The sequence below is a fragment of the Pantherophis guttatus genome, chromosome 4 (assembly GCF_059756535.1).
Source record: "Pantherophis guttatus breed Tessera chromosome 4, ASM5975653v1, whole genome shotgun sequence".
NCBI lineage: Eukaryota > Metazoa > Chordata > Lepidosauria > Squamata > Colubridae > Pantherophis > Pantherophis guttatus.
The window spans coordinates 35,735,114-35,743,367 of NC_142066.1; positions in this window are offsets into that span (position 1 = coordinate 35,735,114).

Sequence of the window (8,254 nt, forward strand, 5' to 3'; positions counted from 1 at the left end):
AACTGTAATATTAAACACTGGTTCTGAAAAAAAAAACTGTTATGTTTATCTACTGGTTTTTGAAGTGGAAGGAATAAATAGGAATATATATATATATATATATTTGTTTTCGTAGATTTTTACGGGTACAAGTATGCAAGTCTTGGTGTATTTGGGTCTTTTCCCATGTAAGATTGAGAGCACTTTGGCAACATTTCGGCAGAATCTCATCTGCCATCATCAGGCTTATGCATAAGGTTTATTACATGGGAGAAGACCCGAATACACCAAGACTTGCATATATATATACATACATACATACATACATACATACATACATACATACATACATATACTGTTGCAATCATCTTGGCGGGCTTTCCATGAGAGGTCCAGATTAGAGAAGACACAGGGACAGGTGTTTCTCAGGATGAGAGAGCTCAGAGCTGACTCTGTGACCCTCTTTTATTATACAAGGGTATAGGGCATGATCAGAAGGCATGATTACAGCTATACATTCTCATATTACATCCGTGATACAAAGGATTTTCTCCATATCTGGACATAACTTTCACATCCTACCATATTACAGTAAATCACATGAATTCTAGGAAAGCGATACCTAAGGTAAAAACAAAACTTAACTCTTGCTATGTTATCATATTTGGCTTCGTTCCCAGCATCCCATCACCTGCCAACTGAGAGGCCCCGTTACCAGAGATCTACCTCAGTTGTCAGGAATGTTAGTTCAAAGGGATTGCTACACAGTTTATGTTCTACAATATTATGAACAAAGAGAGAACGAATAGGACCCTTCAGTGATCATCTAGCTGAACCCGCTTTTCCCATTTTACTCTTCTTCCATAGCCAAGCTCCGCATATGTATTCCAACGAGTTAGACTGGTCTACACATACATTATGGCCACCGGATTCCCACAATATACACACATATATACATACATATGTGTGTGTGTGTGTATGTATATATGTATATATATCGTATGTACGTACTGTATATATAGTTTTGGATATATATATATATATATATATATATATATATATATATATATATATATAATATAGGATATTATATAGGATATATATAGGATATATATATATATATATAACTATATAAACTATATAAATAACTATGTAAGTAAAATACCTGAATTCCTCCTCTTACTAAATATGACTGTATTTGACATTATATTTGTCTGTGAAACTTGGCTGAATACATCCCTCCTTGACTCCATTACTACAGTAAGAGACTATCATGTTTACTGGTCAGATCGTGAAATCCGTAGAGGAGGTGGTGTTGCTATCTTCTACAAAAAGTCCCTACATCTAAAAAATATTCAAGCTACACGTGAAATTGCTCTTCCTGAGACCATCGTCTGTGACCTGTCCTTAAATACCACATTTTGATTCTTACTTTGTTAAAGAGCCCCAGATTATGACATCGAACATGCAAAAAAGTTAACTTCACTACTAACTTCCTGCCCAAGGTTAGTAGTGAATAATCCAATAATCTTTCTTGATGACCTTAACTTGCCACTTATTAATTGGACCCTAAATGAATGTACAACTGAACCTATACATGCAATCCTGTACAATCCTGTAACTAATCTGGGACTTGATCAACTAGTAACTAACAACACTAGATTCAACAACTGCCTTGATCTCATCTTCTGCAACGGTTTAAATTCTATTTATGGACTACAAATAAAAGATCCATTCTCCAATAGCGACCACAGCATGATTGACTTTTGTCTCAACTTACGCCCTCTCAAAAATCATCATAATGAGGAGAGTCCCAGTTATAACTTTAAAAATGCCAACTATGATCTCATAGACAATTAACTCTCATATCTTGATTGGCAAATTCTATTCTCTGGCTGTAATATTGCTGATGACCATTACAATATTTTCTTGCACGAAGTCAAAAAATCATTAAACTTTATGTACCACTAATATCCTACAAAACCAGAAAAAATAAACTACCAATAACAATAAGAAAATTACAATCCAGAAAAAAAATCTCTTTGGTGAAAAATCAAAACTAACTACATACCTAACTTCAAAAACCACTACAAAAATGTATGCCAGCAAATAAAGACTGAATGCACCAATTATCACATCAAGCAAGAAGAAAACCTTCTACGCACAAAATCCACCCGTGCCTTCTATAATTTTGTAAACAACAAACTTAAAGACTCAAGATCCATCCCACCCCTAAAAGGACCAAACAATGAAGACTGTATTGACAAAACCGTTAAAGCCAATCTCTTTAACAGGTTCTTCATCTCAGTCTTTGTAAACAGCAACAATACATACCCAATATTTCCGAGTCATACTACAAACAATTACAACGATTACAGTGATTTTATACATATTGATTTTACAGAAGACAATGTTGAAACAGCACTATGCAATCTAAAACCATCTCTATCTATTGGACCTGATGGACTATGAGCATACTTCTTAAAAAAGCTTTCCACTGCAATTGCAGAACCTCTAATAATTTTTGAAAAATCTTTCAGTACCAGCACTTTGCCCTAGTAATGGTCACAAGCCAAGGTCATCCCTATCTTCAAAAAGGGAGACCCTAGCCTAGTTGAAAATTACAGACCAATCTCTTTATGTTGTGTCACCTGCAAAGTCATGGAATCAATCATTAACCAATCTATTACCCTCCACCTAGAGACAAAAAACCTATTTTCTAATAAACAATTTGGTTTCAGAAAACAATTATCCTGTAATTTACAACTACTACATTGCAAAAATATATGGATTACACACCTTGACCGGGGCAAAGCAATAGATGCAGTTTACATAGACTTCTGTAAAGCTTTTGATTCAGTGGTACACAACAAATTCATTCCAAAACTAAAATCCTATGGCATTTCTGGACTCCTACATAAATGGATAGCTGCCTTCCTATCAACCAGACAACAAGTGGTCAAAATAGGAAGTGCTCTATCAAATCCTGTACATGTTAATAGTGGTATTCTCCAAGGCAGTATTTTAGGTCCAACACTCTTCATCCTTTACATAAATGACCTTTGCGATCATATTAAAAGCAACTGTGTTCTCTTTGCTGATGATGTTAAACTATTCAACACCACCGACAATGCAACTACCCTTCAAAAAGACCTTGACTATGCATCAGATTGGTCTAACAAGTGGCAACTTCAAATCTCAACCAACAAATGCTCTGTCTTGCACACTGGCAAAACAAAACAAAACAAAAACAAAAAAAAAACAAAACATAAAATACAAATTAGATGGACATGACCTTGTAGATGACCCTCACTATCTGGCTCATTGCCAGAGTTTACAGCCCCAGGCCAGATCAAGTGGAAACACTTGAGAGTAGCCTAACCACAAGAATGCAGTCTAGGGCAAGAATGTTGCAAGCAGAGGAAACAAGCCAACTAATGGCAGTTAAGCCAATCACCAAAACAAAACACACAGAAGATAGCCGGATTTCTTAGCTTTGCTTCCTTTCAGGAACATAAATTAACCTTTTCCTTTCCCAGCAAAGCTGAATAGGAAAAATTATCCCATCAATAGGCACAGAATTAAAATGTCACCAAAACTCAGAAAGAGTATATAAACTGATGTTTGCGCGTCAATCTTCCTAGCTAGCCAAGAAGCCTTGGTTCCTTGTCATTAAAAGCTTCTGCTTCATTATTCAATTATTTCTTCAAAGTGCTGATCGTTGTGTCCTGGCTGGAAGAATCCCAATAGGGGAGTATTTCCTCCCAACATCAGTCACAATGAAGATGAGACCAGAATGGTCTTCTGCAGACAGAAATGCTTAGAGGTAGGTGAAGTTGCAAAGCATTCATTGTAACAGAATTTCAAAGTTTCAGAAAAAGCCAGTTCTATAAAAATTAGTAGCCAAGGAAATGCAAATTTATGGCTATTGTTTAAAAAAAGGTGGCAAGAAGAATAAAGTACAAGATAAGTAGCAGATTTACAAATGAATAGTTCAAAATACTTGCACTTGTAAAGTTATATTCATACGTATTGCATTTTGCCTGCTTTGTGAGGTTAACATTCCTCTTAACTATGTTTGAAATGTAGCTGTCAGCTTGTCTCAGGAACTGAGAGAGGGAAAAATGAAACTGGTTTGGACTCAATCAGAGGAGAAAGAGTTGTCTGTTTCAACTAATTCTTAGACTCAAGATTTGCATTAACATCAGAGCTTGAGAATCTCAGAAAGAAGCTGAGATTCCATGATGGATGAGCTCATCCTACTATCAAATTAATGCTGATGTTAAGACGATTCATTCATATGATATCTTAGTAGGATGCTTTGGGAGCATTGAAATAGACCATTCTATTTCATTTAATGATTTAGCAATTTATTTAATTATTCTGTTTTGCTTCTGGCCTTTCCCTATATCAGAAACCCTCCCAATCAAAAAGGGAAGTGGGAGGGGTCATACTTCCTTCACTCCTCTGCTGGTCACTGATATCTGATATCTCAAAAAGACTATGCAAACAGCCATGTTGTGTTCAGCCAAATACAATTTCATCCTAGATTTCCCCCCCCCCATGATGCCCTAAAGGTTTTTCTCTTTCCCCCCAGAAAAATATAGTTGAAAATAAGGGATTAAAAAAATCCAAGCAGTTTTCAAAAGAGAAACTACTTTATTTTGAATAATTATCACAAGACAGAACTGAGATTCTGTTAGTAGTGTATATATCTTATAATTCTTTCTGCTTGCTTGGTTAAAATGAGACAAGTGGAATTTTAGATTTCAATAGTTATTCATATGTTGATTGTTGAAGGCACTAAAATTATTTGGAGTAGGTTGGGGTTTCACTGAGTATGAAGCCAAATAACCCTGTCTCAAATTTTATTGAATCAATGCAAATGCAATATTATAGATTATATCAGATTTTTATATATGAGTAGGAAACAGTAATTTGTAGGATACTTTTCAGTATGCCGATTGCTGATCCAGGTCCTGATCATCTGGATTACATACATTTCTGAATAGATTTGAACTACATATTTTCTTACATCTCTGCTGAAACTATTTCTATTTTAATCGAAATTAAGAATTTGAATAGTTTCCAACCATCTAAGAAATGTTCTTATCCCATCATAATCTTCTCTTTGAAATGAAGAAATGCTTTAGAAAATTAATATCAATAATTACTACTCTACAATAAACCAGAGTTTTAAACTGTTCTGTGGGGTTGCAGGAGAGACCAAGCCATTCTATCTCCCCTCCCCCACCCAAAAATGCTTCAAATGCAGCAAGATGTATGAATAGCAGTTTTTTTTTTCAGGAAGAGCGGAAATATCATTGCTCTGACAGCAAAGATTAAGATGCTCATAACTCCGGGGAGGAGGGAAGAGTAATCATGACACTCCAACTCTGTGTTTATCTGAAATACAAGCAGTGCGTTTAAAAATTATTTAAACAGACATGTTCCACAGCTGGAAAAAGTTCAAAAGTCTCTAGTGTAGATTTACTTCTTTGGTAATCTAAGGAAAGGAAGAGAATAAAAGCGTTGCATGACTGAAGAAAGGGCAAAGACTATTTGGCTACAGGAAAGCAAAACACCTGTACAGGAACATGTAGGCATATATAAGCATACATATTTTGCTTATAATAATCTTTGTGGTTAATATGTAACTTTTGTTACTTGTTTATCTTACCAAAGTACAGCTATTTCTTTCACTTTTGTCTTACACTTCCTAAAATAATGAGGATATAGAGATCATCATTGGAGTACATGTAATTGGTATTTTCATAAATACTTATGAATTGTGTCTACTTTGTGAGATTAATATTTCTCTTAAACATATTTGGAAAGTAGCTGTCATCTTCTCTACATTCAGCACCCACAGTTACCGCCACAGCACAGTGTAAAGGCTTATGGTGAATCTCTCAGGGAAATCAGGTTCTGCACATTATTGACTATAACCACATCTTGAGAAAAACATAAGAATTACCCCTTGGCTCCTGTAAGGTTTCTCTGAATAGAATGTTGAATAGCAAACAAGAATTGTTCACTTTGTGTTTATGCAAATAATCCCTCCATCAAAACCATCAAACATTGTGCACTTAGAAATTCCTCTTTGCTCTTTAATTCCATTCTCAAATTCTCATGTTGTGCCTTTTTCAGCCATATCATAGATATTATGAACTGTGTAGAACATTCATTTTAATTGAGGCAACTTTTCCCAAAAGAGATAATTGTAATTTTTTCCAAATTTCTAAATCTTTTTTAACTTGTTTTGCCAATTTATCATAATTATCCTCTCTAATTATTGAACATTTTTTGGTGAGCCATATTCCTAGATATTTTACCTTCTTTGTCATTTGTATATTTAATTGGTCTTCTAATTCTTTTTCTTGTTGTTTAGTGAGATTTTTCGTTAGTATCTTTGTTTTTTGTTTATTGATTTTGAGTCCAGCTACACTCCCGTATTTTTCTATTTTGTCTAATAATTTAGTGCCCGTTGTTATCAGTTGTTCTATGATAAATACCATGTCATCGGCGAAGGCTTGAAGCTTATATTCTTCCCTTTGATTTTCAGACCTTTTATTTCTTTATCCCTTCTGATCTCCTTTAAGAGAGTGTCTAAGGCTATTGTGAATAATAGTGGAGACATAGGACACCCCTTTCTCACTCCTTTTGATATCAAAAATTGTTCTGTCAAATCACTGTTTATTATTATTTTTGCCGTTTGGGATAAGTAAATTTTCTTTATCATATTTATGAATTTGTCGCCGAATTTCATATTTTCCAGTTGCAGTGCAAGAAATGTCCAATTTAGGTTGTCAAATGCCTTCTGTGCATCTAAAAAAATTAGGGCCACTTGTTTATCTGAGTTTATTTCATAATATTCTAATACGTCCATTATTAATCTCGTATTATTTTTTGTCTGTCTTTTTGGGATAAAGCCATTTTGATCGGAGTGAATATATTCATTAATTATTTTATTGAGATGTTCTGTGATAATCAATGTAAATAATTTGTAGTCCACATTTAAAAGTGATATCGGTCTGTAATTTTTAATATGCATATGATCTGTCTCTTCTTTTGGTATCAGTGTAATAATAGCCTCTGTCCAGGAGTTAGGAATTGTAGCTTCCAGAAGTGCATCATTCAAGACTGCAAGTAAAATTTCATCTGTTACGTGTTGACAAGATTTGTAAAACTCTGCAGGTATACCATCCGGTCCCGGAGTTTTATTTGTTTTTTGTTTTTTCTTCGCCTCTATTAGTTCTGTCATCGTAATTGGTCTGTCCAATAGATCCCTATGTGTTTCCTCTAGTTCTTTGATATCAGCTTCATTTAAATATTTTAAAATTTTCTTTCAAAGTCTTCACATTTTTATAGTTTTTCTATAATGACATTTCCCACTTAATCATAAAATCTATTAACAATTCCTGTTAATATTCAAAGCTTCATTCATGTTTTCTTATTTTCTATAAAGGACAATATTTTAAACCATTTTAGAGAAACAATTTTCTATATTCATTAAATCCATCAGCAATTCTTATTAGTAATCAAAAATTCATTCATAATCTTCATATTTCTGAAAACCTCAGGTGGGACAGAAGCTCGTAAAGAGACTTAGTCACCAAGGGACATGGCAGGGCTGATTGGATCTCTACATCAGAAATAGAGAGACATGGGAAGCTCTAGCTCAAGGGTCAAACCACTAAGAGACTTGCTCAAGGCTTGGGATGAATGGCAGATGCCTGTCCTGGCTGGTAAGAAGAAGATGTGAGCAAGGAAATTATCTAAAGAATGGGCTTTGCTCAGGGATGAAGATGGAAAACCAATTTGGCTAAATAAAGGTACTTAAAAGAAAAGGAAACTATATAAAAAGGAACATTGGGGTTGTTTGTTTGTTTTTTCCTCTCTTTCTCTCTGCCTTCCATGCAACCACGTGACATGTTTAAGATTTGTGCCTTCCCTAATTTAACTGAGATTTATGGTGGAAATGACCAAGGTGTAAACCTGAGAGTTCTGTTTTCCTCTCTTTTTCTTTTTTCCTTTTCCTTGTCTTTGTATGTATATGTGTGTATAATTCTTTGTGTGCCTTTGAGGTAATTGTGACTGTTAAATGTCTCTAATCCAAAAAAAATAATAATAAGATTTTTAAATTGCTAGGAAAAGAAAAAAGTTAAAAAAAATGAAAGAAAATACCTTCACCCTATTTTGTTTGGCCAGACTAGGGTGAAGAGAAAACTATTAATCCCCCCCCCTCTTCCTTCTCTGTACCTTTAAGAACAGC